Genomic DNA, 18037 nt, shown 5'->3' with positions numbered 1-18037 from the left:
TTTCTCTTCTCTCTACCACCTGCATGTCTTTTGTTGCAACGTCTGATCACCCTGTGACATATGAGGAAGTTGGTCATCTTCAGCTGCTGCTGCTTTGTTGGCAGACACAAAGTGATCTGAGAGTCTCAGTTTCAACTGCAGGTAATAATCACATCAGGGATTAAGATGTGCCCACTACATATCATTCTTTCTCTGCAATTATCTGGTTACATAGAGGAACTGTATGATTCCAGTGCCTATATAATGCACATTTGTCACAGACATTGTTGCTTACGACCACACCACCCTGAACATACCTGATCTCGGAAGCCAAGCAGGGTTGGGCCTGTTTAGTACTTGGATGGGAGACTGCTTGGGAATACGAGGTGCTGTAAGCTTTTTCTCTTCTCTCTACCACATGCATGTCTTTTGTTGCAACGTCTGATCACCCTGTGACACATGAGGAAGTTGGTCATTTTCAGCTGCTGCTGCTTTGTTGGCAGACACGAAGTGATCTGAGAGTCTCAGTTTCAACTGCAGATAATAATCACATCAGGGATGAAGATGTGCCCACTACAAGTTAGCCTTTCTCTGCAATTATCTGTTTACATAGTGTAACCGTATGATTCCAGTACCTATATAATGCACATTTGTTACAGACATTGTTGCTTACGGCCACACCACCCTGAATATACCCCACCTCGTCTGATCTTGGAAGCCAAGCAGGGTTGGGCCTGGTTAGTACTTGGATGGGAGACCGCTTGGGAATACCAGGTGCTGTAAGCTTTTTCTCTTCTCTCTACCACCTGCATGTCTTTTGTTGCAACGTCTGATCACCCTGTGACATATGAGGAAGTTGGTCATCTTCAGCTGCTGCTGCTTTGTTGGCAGACACGAAGTGATCTGAGAGTCTCAGTTTCAACTGCAGGTAATAATCACATCAGGGATGAAGATGTGCCCACTACATATCAGCCGTTCTTGGCAATTATCTGGTTACATAGAGGAACCGTATGATTCCAGTACCTATATAATGCACATTGTTCACAGATATTGTTGCTTACGGCCAAACCATCCTGAACATACCCGACCTCGTCTGATCTCGGAAGCCAAGCATGGTTGGGCCTGGTTAGTACTTGGATGGGAGACTGCTTGGGAATACCAGGTGCTGTAAGCTTTTTCTCTTCTCTCTACCACCTGCATGTCTTTTGTTGCAACGTCTGATCACCCTGTGACACATGAGGAAGTTGGTCATCTTCAGCTGCTGCTGCTTTGTTGGCAGACACGAAGGGATCTGAGAGTCTCAGTTTCCGCTGGAGAGAATAATCACGACAGGGAAGAAGATGTGCCCATTACATATCAGCCTTTCTCGGCAATTATCTGGTTACATAGAGGAACTGTATGATTCCAGTACCTATATAATGCACATTTGTTACAGACATTGTTGCTTACGGCCACACCACCCTGAATATACCCCACCTCGTCTGATCTTGGAAGCCAAGCAGGGTTGGGCCTGGTTATTACTTGGATGGGAGACCGCTTGGGAATACCAGGTGCTGTTAGCTTTTTCTCTTCTCTCTACCACCTGCATGTCTTTTGTTGCAACGTCTGATCACCCTGTGACACATGAGGAAGTTGGTCATCTTCAGCTGCTGCTGCTTTGTTGGCAGACACGAAGTGATCTGAGAGTCTCAGTTTCAACTACAGGTAGTAATCACATCAAGGATGAAGATATGCCCACTACATATCAGCCGTTCTTGGCAATTATCTGGTTACATAGAGGAACCGTATGATTCCAGGACCTATATAATGCACATTGTTCACAGATATTGTTGCTTACGGCCAAACCATCCTGAACATACCCGACCTCGTCTGATCTCGGAAGCCAAGCAGGTTTGGGCCTGGTTAGTACTTGGATGGGAGACCGCTTGGGAATACCAGGTGCTGTAAGGTTTTTCTCTTCTCTCTACCACCTGCATGTCTTTTGTTGCAACGTCTGATCACCCTGTGACACATGAGGAAGTTGGTCATCTTCAGCTGCTGCTGGATTGTTGGCAGACACAAAGTGATCTGAGAGTCTCAGTTTCAACTACAGATAATAATCACATCAGGGATGAAGATGTGCCCACTACAAGTTAGCCTTTCTCGGCAATTATCTGGTTACATAGAGGAACTGTATGATTCCAGTACCGATATAATGCACATTTGTCACAGATGTTGATGCTTACGGCCACACTACCCTGAACATGCCCAACCTCGTCTGATCTCGGAAGCCAAGAAGGTTTGGGCCTGGTTAGTACTTGGATGGGAGACCGCTTGGGAATACCAGGTGCTGTAAGCTTTTTCTCTTCTCTCTACCACCTGCATGTCTTTTGTTGCAACGTCTGATCACCCTGTGACACATGAGGAAGTTGGTCATCTTCAGCTGCTGCTGCTTTGTTGGCAGACACGAAGTGATCTGAGAGTCTCAGTTTCCGCTGGAGAGAATAATCACGACAGGGATGAAGATGTGCCCACTACAAGTTAGCCTTTCTCGGCAATTATCTGGTTACATAGAGGAACTGTATGATTCCAGTACCTATATAATGCACATTTGTTACAGACATTGTTGCTTACGGCCACACCACCCTGAATGTGCCCGACCTCGTCTGACCTCGGAAGCCAAGCAGTGTTGGGCCTGGTTATTACTTGGATGGGAGACCGCTTGGGAATACCAGGTGCTGTAAGCTTTTTCTCTTCTCTCTACCACCTGCATGTCTTTTGTTGCAACGTCTGATCACCCTGTGACACATGAGGAAGTTGGTCATCTTCAGCTGCTGCTGCTTTGTTGGCAGACACTAAGTGATCTGAGATTCTCTTTTTCAACTACAGATAATAATCACATCAGGGATGAAGATGTGCCCACTACAAGTTAGCCTTTCTCTGCAATTATATGGTTACATAGAGGAATTCTATGATTCCAGTACCTATATAATGCACATTGTTCACAGATATTGTTGCTTACGGCCACACCACCCTGAATATGCCCGATCTCGGAAGCCAAGCAGGGTTGGGCCTGGTTAGTACTTGGATGAGAGACTACTTGGGAATACCAGGTGCTGTAAGCTTTTTCTCTTCTCTCTAGCACCTGCATGTCTTTTGTTGCAACGTTTGATGACCCTGTGACACATGAGGAAGTTGGTCATCTTCAGCTGCTGCTGCTTTGTTGGCAGACACGAAGTGATCTGAGAGTCTCAGTTTCCACTGGAGAGAATAATCACGACAGGGAAGAAGATTTGCCCAATACGCATCAGCCTTTCTCTGCAATTATCTGGTTACATCGAGGAACTGTATGATTCCAGTACCTATATAATGCACATTTGTCACAGACATTGTTGCTTACGGCCACACCACCCTGAATATACCCAACCTCATCTGATCTCGGAAGCCAAGCAGGGTTGGGCCTGGTTAGTACTTGGATGGGAGACTGCTTGGGAATACCAGGTGCTGTAAGCTTTTTCTCTTCTCACTACCCCCTGCATGTTTTTTGTTGCAACGTCTGATCACCCTGTGACACATGAGGAAGTTGGTCATCTTCAGCTGCTGCTGCTTTGTTGGCAGACACGAAGTGATCTGAGAGTCTCAGTTTCAACTACAGGTAGTAATCACATCAAGGATGAAGATATGCCCACTACATATCAGCCTTTCTCGGCAATTATCTGGTTACATAGAGGAACCGTATGATTCCAGTACCTATATAATGCACATTGTTCACAGATATTGTTGCTTACGGCCACACCACCCTGAACATGCCCAACCTCGTCTGATCTCGGAAGCCAAGCAGGGTTGGGCCTGGTTATTACTTGGATGGGAGACTTCTTGGGAATACCAGCTGTTGTAAGCTTTTTCTCTTCTCTCTACCACCTACATGTCTTTTGTTGCAACGTCTGATCACCCTGTGACACATGAGGAAGTTGGTCATCTTCAGCTGCTGCTGCTTTGTTGGCAGACACGAAGTGATCTGAGATTCTAAGTTTCAACTGCAGATAATAATCACGTCAGGGAAGAAGATGTGCCCACTACAAGTTAGCCTTTCTCGGCAATTATCTGATTACATAGAGGAACTGTATGATTCCAGTACCGATATAATGCACATTTGTCACAGACATTGTTGCTTACGGCCACACCACCCTGAACATGCCCGACCTCGTCTGATCTCGGAAGCCAAGCAGGGTTGGGCCTGGTTAGTACTTGGATGGGGGACCGCTTGGGAATACCAGGTGCTGTAAGCTTTTTCTCTTCTCTCTACCACCTGCATGTCTTTTGTTGCAACGTCTGATCACCCTGTGACACATGAGGAAGTTGGTCATCTTCAGCTGCTGCTGCTTTGTTGGCAGACACGAAGTGATCTTAGAGTCTCAGTTTCAACTGCAGATAATAATCACATCAGGGATGAAGATGTGCCCACTACATATCAGCCTTTCTCTGCAATTATCTGGTTACATAGAGTAACCGTATGATTCCAGTACCTATATAATGCACATTGTTCACAGATATTGTTGCTTACGGCCACACCACCCTGAATATGCCCGACCTCGTCTGATCTCGGAAGCCAAGCAGGGTTGGGCCTGGTTAGTACTTGGATGGGAGACTGCTTTGGAATACCAGGTGCTGTAAGCTTTTTCTCTTCTCTCTACCACCTGCATGTCTTTTGTTGCAACGTCTGATCACCCTGTGACACATGAGGAAGTTGGTCATCTTCAGCTGCTGCTGCTTTGTTGGCAGACACGAAGTGATCTGAGAGTCTCAGTTTCAACTACAGGTAGTAATCACATCAAGGATGAAGATATGCCCACTACATATCAGCCTTTCTCGGCAATTATCTGGTTACATAGAGGAACTGTATGATTCCAGTACCTATATAATGCACATTTGTCACAGACATTGTCGCTTATGGCCAAACCACCCTGAACATGCCCGACCTCGTCTGATCTCGGAAGCCAAGCAGGGTTGGGCCTGGTTAGTACTTGGATAGGAGACTACTTGGGAATACCAGGTGCTGTAAGCTTTTACTCTACCACCTACATGTCTTTTGTTGCAACGTCTGATCACCCTGTGACACATGAGGAAGTTGGTCATCTTCAGCTGCTGCTGCTTTGTTGGCAGACACGAAGTGATCTGAGAGTCTCAGTTTCAACTACAGATAATAATCACATCAGGGATGAAGATGTGCCCACTACATATCAGCCTTTCTCGGCAATTATCTGGTTACATAGAGTAACCGTATGATTCCAGTACCTATATAATGCACATTGTTCACAGATATTGTTGCTTACGGCCACACCACCCTGAATATCCCCGACCTCGTCTGATCTCCGAAGCCAAGCAGGGTTGGGCCTGGTTAGTACTTGGATGGTTGACTGCTTTGGAATACCAGGTGCTGTAAGCTTTTTCTCTTCTCTCTACCACCTGCATGTCTTTTGTTTCAACGTCTGATCACCCTGTGACACATGAGGAAGTTGGTCATCTTCAGCTGCTGCTGCTTTGTTGGCAGACACGAAGTGATCTGAGAGTCTCAGTTTCAACTGCAGGTAATAATCACATCAGGGATGAAGATGTGCCCACTACATATCAGCCATTCTCGGCAATTATCTGGTTACATAGTGTAACCGTATGATTCCAGTATCTATATAATGCACATTTGTCACAGACATTGTTGCTTACGGCCACACCACCCTGAACATGCCCGACCTCGTCTGATCTCGGAAGCCAAGCAGGGTTGGGCCTGGTTAGTACTTGGATGGGAGACTACTTGGGAATACCAGGTGCTGTAAGCTTTTTTTCTTCTCTCTACCATCTAAATGTCTTTTGTTGCAACGTCTGATCACCCTGTGACACATGAGGAAGTTGGTCATCTTCAGCTGCTGCTGCTTTGTTGGCAGACACGAAGTGATCTGAGAGTCTCAGTTTCAACTGCAGGTAATAATCACATCAGGGATGAAGATATGCCCACTACATATCAGCCTTTCTCGGCAATTATCTGGTTACATAGAGGAACCGTATGATTCCAGTACCTATATAATGCACATTGTTCACAGATATTGTTGCCTACGGCCACACCACCCTGAACATACCCGACCTCGTCTGATCTCGGAAGCCAAGCAGGGTTGGGCATGGTTAGTACTTGGATGGGAGACTACTTGGGAATACCAGGTGCTGTAAGCTTTTTCTCTTCTCTCTACCACCTGCATGTCTTTTGTTGCAACGTCTGATCACCCTGTGACACATGAGGAAGTTGGTCATCTTCAGCTGCTGCTGCTTTGTTGGCAGACACGAAGTGATCTGAGAGTCTCAGTTTCCGCTGGAGAGAATAATCACGACAGGGAAGAAGATGTGCCCAATACGCATCAGCCTTTCTCGGCAATTATCTGGTTACATAGAGGAACTGTATGATTCCAGTACCTATATAATGCACATTTGTCACAGACATTGTCGCTTACGGCCAAACCACCCTGAATATACCAGACCTCGTCTGATCTTGGAAACCAAGCAGGGTTGGGCCTAGTTAGTACTTGGATGGGAGACCGCTTGGGAATACCAGGTGCTGTAAGCTTTTTCTCTTCTCTCTACCACCTGCATGTCTTTTGTTGCAACGTCTGATCACCCTGTGACACATGAGGAAGTTGGTCATCTTCAGCTGCTGCTGCTTTGTTGGCAGACACGAAGTGATCTGAGAGTCTCAGTTTCAACTACAGGTAGTAATCACATCAAGGATGAAGATATGCCCACTACATATCAGCCGTTCTTGGCAATTATCTGGTTACATAGAGGAACCGTATGATTCCAGGACCTATATAATGCACATTGTTCACAGATATTGTTGCTTACGGCCAAACCATCCTGAACATACCCGACCTCGTCTGATCTCGGAAGCCAAGCAGGTTTGGGCCTGGTTAGTACTTGGATGGGAGACCGCTTGGGAATACCAGGTGCTGTAAGGTTTTTCTCTTCTCTCTACCACCTGCATGTCTTTTGTTGCAACGTCTGATCACCCTGTGACACATGAGGAAGTTGGTCATCTTCAGCTGCTGCTGGATTGTTGGCAGACACAAAGTGATCTGAGAGTCTCAGTTTCAACTACAGATAATAATCACATCAGGGATGAAGATGTGCCCACTACAAGTTAGCCTTTCTCGGCAATTATCTGGTTACATAGAGGAACTGTATGATTCCAGTACCGATATAATGCACATTTGTCACAGATGTTGATGCTTACGGCCACACTACCCTGAACATGCCCAACCTCGTCTGATCTCGGAAGCCAAGAAGGTTTGGGCCTGGTTAGTACTTGGATGGGAGACCGCTTGGGAATACCAGGTGCTGTAAGCTTTTTCTCTTCTCTCTACCACCTGCATGTCTTTTGTTGCAACGTCTGATCACCCTGTGACACATGAGGAAGTTGGTCATCTTCAGCTGCTGCTGCTTTGTTGGCAGACACGAAGTGATCTGAGAGTCTCAGTTTCCGCTGGAGAGAATAATCACGACAGGGATGAAGATGTGCCCACTACAAGTTAGCCTTTCTCGGCAATTATCTGGTTACATAGAGGAACTGTATGATTCCAGTACCTATATAATGCACATTTGTTACAGACATTGTTGCTTACGGCCACACCACCCTGAATGTGCCCGACCTCGTCTGACCTCGGAAGCCAAGCAGTGTTGGGCCTGGTTATTACTTGGATGGGAGACCGCTTGGGAATACCAGGTGCTGTAAGCTTTTTCTCTTCTCTCTACCACCTGCATGTCTTTTGTTGCAACGTCTGATCACCCTGTGACACATGAGGAAGTTGGTCATCTTCAGCTGCTGCTGCTTTGTTGGCAGACACTAAGTGATCTGAGATTCTCTTTTTCAACTACAGATAATAATCACATCAGGGATGAAGATGTGCCCACTACAAGTTAGCCTTTCTCTGCAATTATATGGTTACATAGAGGAATTCTATGATTCCAGTACCTATATAATGCACATTGTTCACAGATATTGTTGCTTACGGCCACACCACCCTGAATATGCCCGATCTCGGAAGCCAAGCAGGGTTGGGCCTGGTTAGTACTTGGATGAGAGACTACTTGGGAATACCAGGTGCTGTAAGCTTTTTCTCTTCTCTCTAGCACCTGCATGTCTTTTGTTGCAACGTTTGATGACCCTGTGACACATGAGGAAGTTGGTCATCTTCAGCTGCTGCTGCTTTGTTGGCAGACACGAAGTGATCTGAGAGTCTCAGTTTCCACTGGAGAGAATAATCACGACAGGGAAGAAGATTTGCCCAATACGCATCAGCCTTTCTCTGCAATTATCTGGTTACATCGAGGAACTGTATGATTCCAGTACCTATATAATGCACATTTGTCACAGACATTGTTGCTTACGGCCACACCACCCTGAATATACCCAACCTCATCTGATCTCGGAAGCCAAGCAGGGTTGGGCCTGGTTAGTACTTGGATGGGAGACTGCTTGGGAATACCAGGTGCTGTAAGCTTTTTCTCTTCTCACTACCCCCTGCATGTTTTTTGTTGCAACGTCTGATCACCCTGTGACACATGAGGAAGTTGGTCATCTTCAGCTGCTGCTGCTTTGTTGGCAGACACGAAGTGATCTGAGAGTCTCAGTTTCAACTACAGGTAGTAATCACATCAAGGATGAAGATATGCCCACTACATATCAGCCTTTCTCGGCAATTATCTGGTTACATAGAGGAACCGTATGATTCCAGTACCTATATAATGCACATTGTTCACAGATATTGTTGCTTACGGCCACACCACCCTGAACATGCCCAACCTCGTCTGATCTCGGAAGCCAAGCAGGGTTGGGCCTGGTTATTACTTGGATGGGAGACTTCTTGGGAATACCAGCTGTTGTAAGCTTTTTCTCTTCTCTCTACCACCTACATGTCTTTTGTTGCAACGTCTGATCACCCTGTGACACATGAGGAAGTTGGTCATCTTCAGCTGCTGCTGCTTTGTTGGCAGACACGAAGTGATCTGAGATTCTAAGTTTCAACTGCAGATAATAATCACGTCAGGGAAGAAGATGTGCCCACTACAAGTTAGCCTTTCTCGGCAATTATCTGATTACATAGAGGAACTGTATGATTCCAGTACCGATATAATGCACATTTGTCACAGACATTGTTGCTTACGGCCACACCACCCTGAACATGCCCGACCTCGTCTGATCTCGGAAGCCAAGCAGGGTTGGGCCTGGTTAGTACTTGGATGGGGGACCGCTTGGGAATACCAGGTGCTGTAAGCTTTTTCTCTTCTCTCTACCACCTGCATGTCTTTTGTTGCAACGTCTGATCACCCTGTGACACATGAGGAAGTTGGTCATCTTCAGCTGCTGCTGCTTTGTTGGCAGACACGAAGTGATCTTAGAGTCTCAGTTTCAACTGCAGATAATAATCACATCAGGGATGAAGATGTGCCCACTACATATCAGCCTTTCTCTGCAATTATCTGGTTACATAGAGTAACCGTATGATTCCAGTACCTATATAATGCACATTGTTCACAGATATTGTTGCTTACGGCCACACCACCCTGAATATGCCCGACCTCGTCTGATCTCGGAAGCCAAGCAGGGTTGGGCCTGGTTAGTACTTGGATGGGAGACTGCTTTGGAATACCAGGTGCTGTAAGCTTTTTCTCTTCTCTCTACCACCTGCATGTCTTTTGTTGCAACGTCTGATCACCCTGTGACACATGAGGAAGTTGGTCATCTTCAGCTGCTGCTGCTTTGTTGGCAGACACGAAGTGATCTGAGAGTCTCAGTTTCAACTACAGGTAGTAATCACATCAAGGATGAAGATATGCCCACTACATATCAGCCTTTCTCGGCAATTATCTGGTTACATAGAGGAACTGTATGATTCCAGTACCTATATAATGCACATTTGTCACAGACATTGTCGCTTATGGCCAAACCACCCTGAACATGCCCGACCTCGTCTGATCTCGGAAGCCAAGCAGGGTTGGGCCTGGTTAGTACTTGGATAGGAGACTACTTGGGAATACCAGGTGCTGTAAGCTTTTACTCTACCACCTACATGTCTTTTGTTGCAACGTCTGATCACCCTGTGACACATGAGGAAGTTGGTCATCTTCAGCTGCTGCTGCTTTGTTGGCAGACACGAAGTGATCTGAGAGTCTCAGTTTCAACTACAGATAATAATCACATCAGGGATGAAGATGTGCCCACTACATATCAGCCTTTCTCGGCAATTATCTGGTTACATAGAGTAACCGTATGATTCCAGTACCTATATAATGCACATTGTTCACAGATATTGTTGCTTACGGCCACACCACCCTGAATATCCCCGACCTCGTCTGATCTCCGAAGCCAAGCAGGGTTGGGCCTGGTTAGTACTTGGATGGTTGACTGCTTTGGAATACCAGGTGCTGTAAGCTTTTTCTCTTCTCTCTACCACCTGCATGTCTTTTGTTTCAACGTCTGATCACCCTGTGACACATGAGGAAGTTGGTCATCTTCAGCTGCTGCTGCTTTGTTGGCAGACACGAAGTGATCTGAGATTCTAAGTTTCAACTGCAGGTAATAATCACATCAGGGATGAAGATGTGCCCACTACATATCAGCCATTCTCGGCAATTATCTGGTTACATAGTGTAACCGTATGATTCCAGTATCTATATAATGCACATTTGTCACAGACATTGTTGCTTACGGCCACACCACCCTGAACATGCCCGACCTCGTCTGATCTCGGAAGCCAAGCAGGGTTGGGCCTGGTTAGTACTTGGATGGGAGACTACTTGGGAATACCAGGTGCTGTAAGCTTTTTTTCTTCTCTCTACCATCTAAATGTCTTTTGTTGCAACGTCTGATCACCCTGTGACACATGAGGAAGTTGGTCATCTTCAGCTGCTGCTGCTTTGTTGGCAGACACGAAGTGATCTGAGAGTCTCAGTTTCAACTGCAGGTAATAATCACATCAGGGATGAAGATATGCCCACTACATATCAGCCTTTCTCGGCAATTATCTGGTTACATAGAGGAACCGTATGATTCCAGTACCTATATAATGCACATTGTTCACAGATATTGTTGCCTACGGCCACACCACCCTGAACATACCCGACCTCGTCTGATCTCGGAAGCCAAGCAGGGTTGGGCATGGTTAGTACTTGGATGGGAGACTACTTGGGAATACCAGGTGCTGTAAGCTTTTTCTCTTCTCTCTACCACCTGCATGTCTTTTGTTGCAACGTCTGATCACCCTGTGACACATGAGGAAGTTGGTCATCTTCAGCTGCTGCTGCTTTGTTGGCAGACACGAAGTGATCTGAGAGTCTCAGTTTCCGCTGGAGAGAATAATCACGACAGGGAAGAAGATGTGCCCAATACGCATCAGCCTTTCTCGGCAATTATCTGGTTACATAGAGGAACTGTATGATTCCAGTACCTATATAATGCACATTTGTCACAGACATTGTCGCTTACGGCCAAACCACCCTGAATATACCAGACCTCGTCTGATCTTGGAAACCAAGCAGGGTTGGGCCTAGTTAGTACTTGGATGGGAGACCGCTTGGGAATACCAGGTGCTGTAAGCTATTTCTCTTCTCTCTTCCACCTGCATGTCTTTTGTTGCAACGTCTGATCACCCTGTGACACATGAGGAAGTTGGTCATCTTCAGCTGCTGCTGCTTTGTTGGCAGACACAAAGTGATCTGAGATTCTCAGTTTCAACTACAGATAATAATCACATCAAGGATGAAGATTTGCCAGCTGCAAGTTAGCCTTTCTCGGCAATTATCTGGTTACATAGTGTAACCGTATGATTGCAGTACCTATATAATGCACATTGTTCACAGATATTGTTGCTTACGGCCACACCACCCTGAATATGCCCAACCTCGTCTGATCTCGGAAGCCAAGCAGGGTTGGGCCTGGTTAGTACTTGGATGGGAGACTACTTGGGAATACCAGGTGCTGTAAGCTTTTTCTCTTCTCTCTACCACATGCATGTCTTTTGTTGCAACGTCTGATCACCCTGTGACACATGAGGAAGTTGGTCATCTTCAGCTGCTGCTGCTTTGTTGGCAGACACTAAGTGATCTGAGATTCTCTTTTTCAACTACAGATAATAATCACATCAGGGATGAAGATGTGCCCACTACAAGTTAGCCTTTCTCTGCAATTATATGGTTACATAGAGGAATTCTATGATTCCAGTACCGATATAATGCACATTTGTCACAGACATTGTTGCTTACGGCCACACCACCCTGAACATGCCCGACCTCGTCTGATCTCAGAAGCCAAGCAGGGTTGGGCCTGGTTAGTACTTGGATGGGAGACTGCTTAGGAATACCAGGTGCTGTAAGCTTTTTCTCTTCTCTCTACCACCTGCATGTCTTTTGTTGCAACGTCTGATCACCCTGTGACACATGAGGAAGTTGGTCATCTTCAGCTGCTGCTGCTTTGTTGGCAGACACGAAGTGATCTGAGAGTCTCAGTTTCCACTGGAGAGAATAATCACGACAGGGAAGAAGATGTGCCCAATACGCATCAGCCTTTCTCTGCAATTATCTGGTTACATCGAGGAACTGTATGATTCCAGTACCTATATAATGCACATTTGTCACAGACATTGTTGCTTACAGCCACACCACCCTGAAAATACCCGACCTCGTCTGATCTCGGAAGCCAAGCAGGGTTGGGCCTGGTTAGTACTTGGATGGGAGACTACTTGGGAATACCAGGTGCTGTAAGCTTTTTCTCTTCTCTCTAGCACCTGCATGTCTTTTGTTGCAACGTCTGATCACCCTGTGACACATGAGTAAGTTGGTCATCTTCAGCTGCTGCTGCTATGTTGGCAGACACGAAGTGATCTGAGAGTCTCAGTTTCCGCTGGAGAGAATAATCACGACAGGGAAGAAGATGTGCCCAATACGCATCAGCCTTTCTCGGCAATTATCTGATTACATAGAGGAACTGTATGATTCCAGTAACGATATAATGCACATTTGTCACAGACGTTGTTGCTTACGGCCACACCACCCTGAACATGCCCGACCTCGTCTGATCTCGGAAGCCAAGCAGGGTTGGGCCTTGTTAGTACTTGGATGGGAGACTGCTTGGGAATACCAGGTGCTGTAAGCTATTTTTCTTCTCTCTACCACCTACATGTCTTTTGTTGCAACGTCTGATCACCCTGTGACACATGAGGAAGTTGGTCATCTTCAGCTGCTGCTGGATTGTTGGCAGACACAAAGTGATCTGAGAGTCTCAGTTTCGACTACAGATAATAATCACATCAGGGATGAAGATGTGCCCACTACAAGTTAGCCTTTCTCGGCAATTATCTGGTTACATAGAGGAACTGTATGATTCCAGTACCGATATAATGCACATTTGTCACAGATGTTGTTGCTTACGGCCACACTACCCTGAACATGCCCAACCTCGTCTGATCTCGGAAGCCAAGAAGGTTTGGGCCTGATTAGTACTTGGATGGGAGACCGCTTGGGAATACCAGGTGCTGTAAGCTTTTTCTCTTCTCTCTACCACCTGCATGTCTTTTGTTGCAACGTCTGATCACCCTGTGACACATGAGGAAGTTGGTCATCTTCAGCTGCTGCTGCTTTGTTGGCAGACACGAAGTGATCTGAGAGTCTCAGTTTCCGCTGGAGAGAATAATCACGACAGGGAAGAAGATGTGCCCAATACGCATCAGCCTTTCTCGGCAATTATCTGGTTACATAGAGGAACCGTATGATTCCAGTACCTATATAATGCACATTGTTCACAGACATTGTTGCTTACGGCCACACCGCCCTGAACATGCCCAACCTCGTCTGATCTCGGAAGCCAAGCAGGGTTGGGCCTGGTTATTACTTGGATGGGAGACTTCTTGGGAATACCAGCTGCTGTAAGCTTTTTCTCTTCTCTCTACCACCTACATGTCTTTTGTTGCAACGTCTGATCACCCTGTGACACATGAGGAAGTTGGTCATCTTCAGCTGCTGCTGGATTGTTGGCAGACACAAAGTGATCTGAGAGTCTCAGTTTCAACTACAGATAATAATCACATCAGGGATGAAGATGTGCCCACTACAAGTTAGCCTTTCTCGGCAATTATCTGGTTACATAGAGGAACTGTATGATTCCAGTACCGATATAATGCACATTTGTCACAGATGTTGTTGCTTACGGCCACACTACCCTGAACATGCCCAACCTCGTCTGATCTCGGAAGCCAAGAAGGTTTGGGCCTGATTAGTACTTGGATGGGAGACTGCTTGGGAATACCAGGTGCTGTAAGCTTTTTCTCTTCTCTCTACCACCTGCATGTCTTTTGTTGCAACGTCTGATCACCCTGTGACACATGAGGAAGTTGGTCATCTTCAGCTGCTGCTGCTTTGTTGGCAGACACGAAGTGATCTGAGAGTCTCAGTTTCAACTACAGGTAGTAATCACATCAAGGATGAAGATATGCCCACTACATATCAGCCTTTCTCGGCAATTATCTGGTTACATAGAGGAACCGTATGATTCCAGTACCTATATAATGCACATTGTTCACAGATATTGTTGCTTACGGCCACACCGCCCTGAACATGCCCAACCTCGTCTGATCTCGGAAGCCAAGCAGGGTTGGGCCTGGTTATTACTTGGATGGGAGACTTCTTGGGAATACCAGCTGCTGTAAGCTTTTTCTCTTCTCTCTACCACCTACATGTCTTTTGTTGCAACGTCTGATCACCCTGTGACACATGAGGAAGTTGGTCATCTTCAGCTGCTGCTGCTTTGTTGGCAGACACGAAGTGATATGAGATTCTAAGTTTCAACTGCAGATAATAATCACGTCAGGGAAGAAGATGTGCCCACTACAAGTTAGCCTTTCTCGGCAATTATCTGATTACATAGAGGAACTGTATGATTCCAGTACCGATATAATGCACATTTGTCACAGACATTGTTGCTTACGGCCACACCACCCTGAACATGCCCGACCTCGTCTGATCTCGGAAGCCAAGCAGGGTTGGGCCTGGTTAGTACTTGGATGGGAGACTTCTTGGGAATACCAGCTGCTGTAAGCTTTTTCTCTTCTCTCTACCACCTACATGTCTTTTGTTGCAACGTCTGATCACCCTGTGACACATGAGGAAGTTGGTCATCTTCAGCTGCTGCTGGATTGTTGGCAGACACAAAGTGATCTGAGAGTCTCAGTTTCAACTACAGATAATAATCACATCAGGGATGAAGATGTGCCCACTACAAGTTAGCCTTTCTCGGCAATTATCTGGTTACATAGAGGAACTGTATGATTCCAGTACCGATATAATGCACATTTGTCACAGATGTTGTTGCTTACGGCCACACTACCCTGAACATGCCCAACCTCGTCTGATCTCGGAAGCCAAGAAGGTTTGGGCCTGATTAGTACTTGGATGGGAGACCGCTTGGGAATACCAGGTGCTGTAAGCTTTTTCTCTTCTCTCTACCACCTGCATGTCTTTTGTTGCAACGTCTGATCACCCTGTGACACATGAGGAAGTTGGTCATCTTCAGCTGCTGCTGCTTTGTTGGCAGACACGAAGTGATCTGAGAGTCTCAGTTTCAACTACAGGTAGTAATCACATCAAGGATGAAGATATGCCCACTACATATCAGCCTTTCTCGGCAATTATCTGGTTACATAGAGGAACCGTATGATTCCAGTACCTATATAATGCACATTGTTCACAGATATTGTTGCTTACGGCCACACCGCCCTGAACATGCCCAACCTCGTCTGATCTCGGAAGCCAAGCAGGGTTGGGCCTGGTTATTACTTGGATGGGAGACTTCTTGGGAATACCAGCTGCTGTAAGCTTTTTCTCTTCTCTCTACCACCTACATGTCTTTTGTTGCAACGTCTGATCACCCTGTGACACATGAGGAAGTTGGTCATCTTCAGCTGCTGCTGCTTTGTTGGCAGACACGAAGTGATCTGAGATTCTAAGTTTCAACTGCAGATAATAATCACGTCAGGGAAGAAGATGTGCCCACTACAAGTTAGCCTTTCTCGGCAATTATCTGGTTACATAGAGGAACTGTATGATTCCAGTACCGATATAATGCACATTTGTCACAGACATTGTTTCTTACGGCCACACCACCCTGAACATGCCCGACCTCGTCTGATCTCGGAAGCCAAGCAGGGTTGGGCCTGGTTAGTACTTGGATGGGAGACCGCTTGGGAATACCAGGTGCTGTAAGCTTTTTCTCTTCTCTCTAGCACCTGCATGTCTTTTGTTGCAACGTTTGATGACCCTGTGACACATGAGGAAGTTGGTCATCTTCAGCTGCTGCTGCTTTGTTGGCAGACACGAAGTGATCTGAGATTCTAAGTTTCAACTGCAGATAATAATCACGTCAGGGAAGAAGATGTGCCCACTACAAGTTAGCCTTTCTCGGCAATTATCTGATTACATAGAGGAACTGTATGATTCCAGTACCGATATAATGCACATTTGTCACAGACATTGTTGCTTACGGCCACACCACCCTGAACATGCCCGACCTCGTCTGATCTCGGAAGCCAAGCAGGGTTGGGCCTGGTTAGTACTTGGATGGGAGACCGCTTGGGAATACCAGGTGCTGTAAGGTTTTTCTCTTCTCTCTACCACATGCATGTCTTTTGTTGCAACGTCTGATCACCCTGTGACACATGAGGAAGTTGGTCATCTTCAGCTGCTGCTGCTTTGTTGGCAGACACGAAGTGATCTGAGAGTCTCAGTTTCAACTGCAGGTAATAATCACATCAGGGATGAAGATGTGGCCACTACATATCAGCCTTTCTTGGCAATTATCTGGTTACATAGTGTAACCGTATGATTCCAGTACCTATATAATGCACATTTGTCACAGACGTTGTTGCTTACGGCCACACCACCCTGAATATGCCCGACCTCGTCTGATCTCGGAAGCCAAGCAGGGTTGGGCCTGGTTAGTACTTGGGTGGGAGACTACTTGGGAATACCAGGTGCTGTAAGCTTTTTCTCTTCTCTCTACCACCTACATGTCTTTTGTTGCAACGTCTGATCACCCTGTGACACATGAGGAAGTTGGTCATCTTCAGCTTCTGCTGGATTGTTGGCAGACACGAAGTGATCGGAGAGTCTCAGTTTCAACTGCAGGTAATATTCACATCAGGGATTAAGATGTGCCCACTACATATCAGCCTTTCTCTGCAATTATCTGGTTACATAGAGGAACCGTATGATTCCAGTACCTATATAATGCACATTTGTTACACACATTGTTACTTACGGCCACACCACCCTGAATATACCCCACCTCGTCTGATCTCGGAAGCCAAGCAGGGTTGGGCCTGGTTATTACTTGGATGGGAGACCGCTTGGGAATACCAGGTGCTGTTAGCTTTTTCTCTTCTCTCTACCACCTGCATGTCTTTTGTTGCAACGTCTGATCACCCTGTGACACATGAGGAAGTTGGTCATCTTCAGCTGCTGCTGCTTTGTTGGCAGACACGAAGTGATCTGAGAGTCTCAGTTTCAACTACAGGTAGTAATCACATCAAGGATGAAGATATGCCCACTACATATCAGCCTTTCTTGGCAATTATCTGGTTACATAGAGGAACTCTATGATTCCAGTACCTATATAATGCACATTTGTGACAGACATTGTCGCTTACGGCCAAACCACCCTGAACATGCCCGACCTCGTCTGATCTCGGAAGCCAAGCAGGGTTGGGCCTGGTTAGTACTTGGGTGGGAGACTACTTGGGAATACCAGGTGCTGTAAGCTTTTTCTCTTCTCTCTACCACCTGCATGTCTTTTGTTGCAACGTCTGATCACCCTGTGACACATGAGGAAGTTGGTCATCTTCAGCTGCTGCTGCTTTGTTGGCAGACAAAAGTGATCTGAGAGTCTCAGTTTCCGCTGGAGAGAATAATCACGACAGGGAAAAAGATGTGCCTAATACGCATCAGCCTTTCTCAGCAATTATCTGGTTACATAGAGGAACCGTATGATTCCAGT

At 46.2% G+C, this 18037-nt stretch overlaps 1 protein-coding gene, 21 non-coding genes and 25 pseudogenes across 22 annotated transcripts in view; 46 read left to right on the top strand and 1 right to left on the bottom strand.

Annotated features, from left to right (window-relative positions):
- LOC140292462 (NLR family CARD domain-containing protein 3-like) overlaps positions 1–18037 on the bottom strand; it is a 596771-nt gene that overhangs the window by 392138 nt on the left and 186596 nt on the right. The window lies entirely within an intron of this gene.
- On the top strand, positions 269–377 carry LOC140295963 (5S ribosomal RNA; annotated as a pseudogene).
- On the top strand, positions 647–765 carry LOC140295251 (5S ribosomal RNA). Its single transcript, XR_011912852.1, has one exon. It is a non-coding gene; the product is annotated as a 5S ribosomal RNA (ribosomal RNA).
- On the top strand, positions 1035–1153 carry LOC140298338 (5S ribosomal RNA). The gene has a single exon (XR_011913995.1). It is a non-coding gene; the product is annotated as a 5S ribosomal RNA (ribosomal RNA).
- On the top strand, positions 1423–1541 carry LOC140306423 (5S ribosomal RNA; annotated as a pseudogene).
- LOC140296552 (5S ribosomal RNA) lies at positions 1811–1929 on the top strand. The gene has a single exon (XR_011912974.1). It is a non-coding gene; the product is annotated as a 5S ribosomal RNA (ribosomal RNA).
- LOC140282018 (5S ribosomal RNA) lies at positions 2199–2317 on the top strand (annotated as a pseudogene).
- Positions 2587–2705, top strand: LOC140299299 (5S ribosomal RNA; annotated as a pseudogene).
- On the top strand, positions 2975–3083 carry LOC140290882 (5S ribosomal RNA; annotated as a pseudogene).
- Positions 3353–3471, top strand: LOC140294624 (5S ribosomal RNA). Its single transcript, XR_011912801.1, has one exon. It is a non-coding gene; the product is annotated as a 5S ribosomal RNA (ribosomal RNA).
- LOC140291942 (5S ribosomal RNA) lies at positions 3741–3859 on the top strand (annotated as a pseudogene).
- LOC140299549 (5S ribosomal RNA) lies at positions 4129–4247 on the top strand. Its single transcript, XR_011914744.1, has one exon. It is a non-coding gene; the product is annotated as a 5S ribosomal RNA (ribosomal RNA).
- LOC140297431 (5S ribosomal RNA) lies at positions 4517–4635 on the top strand. Its single transcript, XR_011913166.1, has one exon. It is a non-coding gene; the product is annotated as a 5S ribosomal RNA (ribosomal RNA).
- LOC140278062 (5S ribosomal RNA) lies at positions 4905–5023 on the top strand. Its single transcript, XR_011909175.1, has one exon. It is a non-coding gene; the product is annotated as a 5S ribosomal RNA (ribosomal RNA).
- Positions 5286–5404, top strand: LOC140317303 (5S ribosomal RNA; annotated as a pseudogene).
- Positions 5674–5792, top strand: LOC140308929 (5S ribosomal RNA). Its single transcript, XR_011916349.1, has one exon. It is a non-coding gene; the product is annotated as a 5S ribosomal RNA (ribosomal RNA).
- On the top strand, positions 6062–6180 carry LOC140299404 (5S ribosomal RNA; annotated as a pseudogene).
- Positions 6450–6568, top strand: LOC140299492 (5S ribosomal RNA; annotated as a pseudogene).
- LOC140296540 (5S ribosomal RNA) lies at positions 6838–6956 on the top strand. The gene has a single exon (XR_011912973.1). It is a non-coding gene; the product is annotated as a 5S ribosomal RNA (ribosomal RNA).
- On the top strand, positions 7226–7344 carry LOC140282016 (5S ribosomal RNA; annotated as a pseudogene).
- LOC140299297 (5S ribosomal RNA) lies at positions 7614–7732 on the top strand (annotated as a pseudogene).
- On the top strand, positions 8002–8110 carry LOC140290880 (5S ribosomal RNA; annotated as a pseudogene).
- Positions 8380–8498, top strand: LOC140294613 (5S ribosomal RNA). Its single transcript, XR_011912800.1, has one exon. It is a non-coding gene; the product is annotated as a 5S ribosomal RNA (ribosomal RNA).
- Positions 8768–8886, top strand: LOC140291941 (5S ribosomal RNA; annotated as a pseudogene).
- On the top strand, positions 9156–9274 carry LOC140299536 (5S ribosomal RNA). The gene has a single exon (XR_011914741.1). It is a non-coding gene; the product is annotated as a 5S ribosomal RNA (ribosomal RNA).
- Positions 9544–9662, top strand: LOC140297430 (5S ribosomal RNA). Its single transcript, XR_011913165.1, has one exon. It is a non-coding gene; the product is annotated as a 5S ribosomal RNA (ribosomal RNA).
- On the top strand, positions 9932–10050 carry LOC140277997 (5S ribosomal RNA). The gene has a single exon (XR_011909172.1). It is a non-coding gene; the product is annotated as a 5S ribosomal RNA (ribosomal RNA).
- LOC140317292 (5S ribosomal RNA) lies at positions 10313–10431 on the top strand (annotated as a pseudogene).
- LOC140308808 (5S ribosomal RNA) lies at positions 10701–10819 on the top strand. The gene has a single exon (XR_011916348.1). It is a non-coding gene; the product is annotated as a 5S ribosomal RNA (ribosomal RNA).
- Positions 11089–11207, top strand: LOC140299403 (5S ribosomal RNA; annotated as a pseudogene).
- On the top strand, positions 11477–11595 carry LOC140299491 (5S ribosomal RNA; annotated as a pseudogene).
- On the top strand, positions 11865–11983 carry LOC140298411 (5S ribosomal RNA). Its single transcript, XR_011914061.1, has one exon. It is a non-coding gene; the product is annotated as a 5S ribosomal RNA (ribosomal RNA).
- On the top strand, positions 12253–12371 carry LOC140299814 (5S ribosomal RNA; annotated as a pseudogene).
- On the top strand, positions 12641–12759 carry LOC140299018 (5S ribosomal RNA). The gene has a single exon (XR_011914607.1). It is a non-coding gene; the product is annotated as a 5S ribosomal RNA (ribosomal RNA).
- LOC140298924 (5S ribosomal RNA) lies at positions 13029–13147 on the top strand. The gene has a single exon (XR_011914519.1). It is a non-coding gene; the product is annotated as a 5S ribosomal RNA (ribosomal RNA).
- On the top strand, positions 13417–13535 carry LOC140288059 (5S ribosomal RNA; annotated as a pseudogene).
- Positions 13805–13923, top strand: LOC140290656 (5S ribosomal RNA; annotated as a pseudogene).
- On the top strand, positions 14193–14311 carry LOC140291757 (5S ribosomal RNA; annotated as a pseudogene).
- LOC140290654 (5S ribosomal RNA) lies at positions 14581–14699 on the top strand (annotated as a pseudogene).
- LOC140299239 (5S ribosomal RNA) lies at positions 14969–15087 on the top strand (annotated as a pseudogene).
- Positions 15357–15475, top strand: LOC140288048 (5S ribosomal RNA; annotated as a pseudogene).
- Positions 15745–15863, top strand: LOC140290653 (5S ribosomal RNA; annotated as a pseudogene).
- LOC140305129 (5S ribosomal RNA) lies at positions 16133–16251 on the top strand. The gene has a single exon (XR_011915339.1). It is a non-coding gene; the product is annotated as a 5S ribosomal RNA (ribosomal RNA).
- LOC140289920 (5S ribosomal RNA) lies at positions 16521–16639 on the top strand. The gene has a single exon (XR_011912302.1). It is a non-coding gene; the product is annotated as a 5S ribosomal RNA (ribosomal RNA).
- Positions 16909–17027, top strand: LOC140268310 (5S ribosomal RNA). Its single transcript, XR_011907527.1, has one exon. It is a non-coding gene; the product is annotated as a 5S ribosomal RNA (ribosomal RNA).
- LOC140272480 (5S ribosomal RNA) lies at positions 17297–17415 on the top strand (annotated as a pseudogene).
- LOC140283028 (5S ribosomal RNA) lies at positions 17685–17803 on the top strand. The gene has a single exon (XR_011909966.1). It is a non-coding gene; the product is annotated as a 5S ribosomal RNA (ribosomal RNA).

The sequence above is a fragment of the Leuresthes tenuis genome, unplaced genomic scaffold (genome assembly GCF_036924035.1).
Source record: "Leuresthes tenuis unplaced genomic scaffold, fLeuTen1.0.hap1 SCAF_1, whole genome shotgun sequence".
Classification (NCBI taxonomy): Eukaryota; Metazoa; Chordata; class Actinopteri; order Atheriniformes; family Atherinopsidae; genus Leuresthes; species Leuresthes tenuis.
The sequence above is the reverse complement of the archived record's forward strand: the minus strand, read 5'-3'. Positions and strand labels throughout refer to the sequence as shown.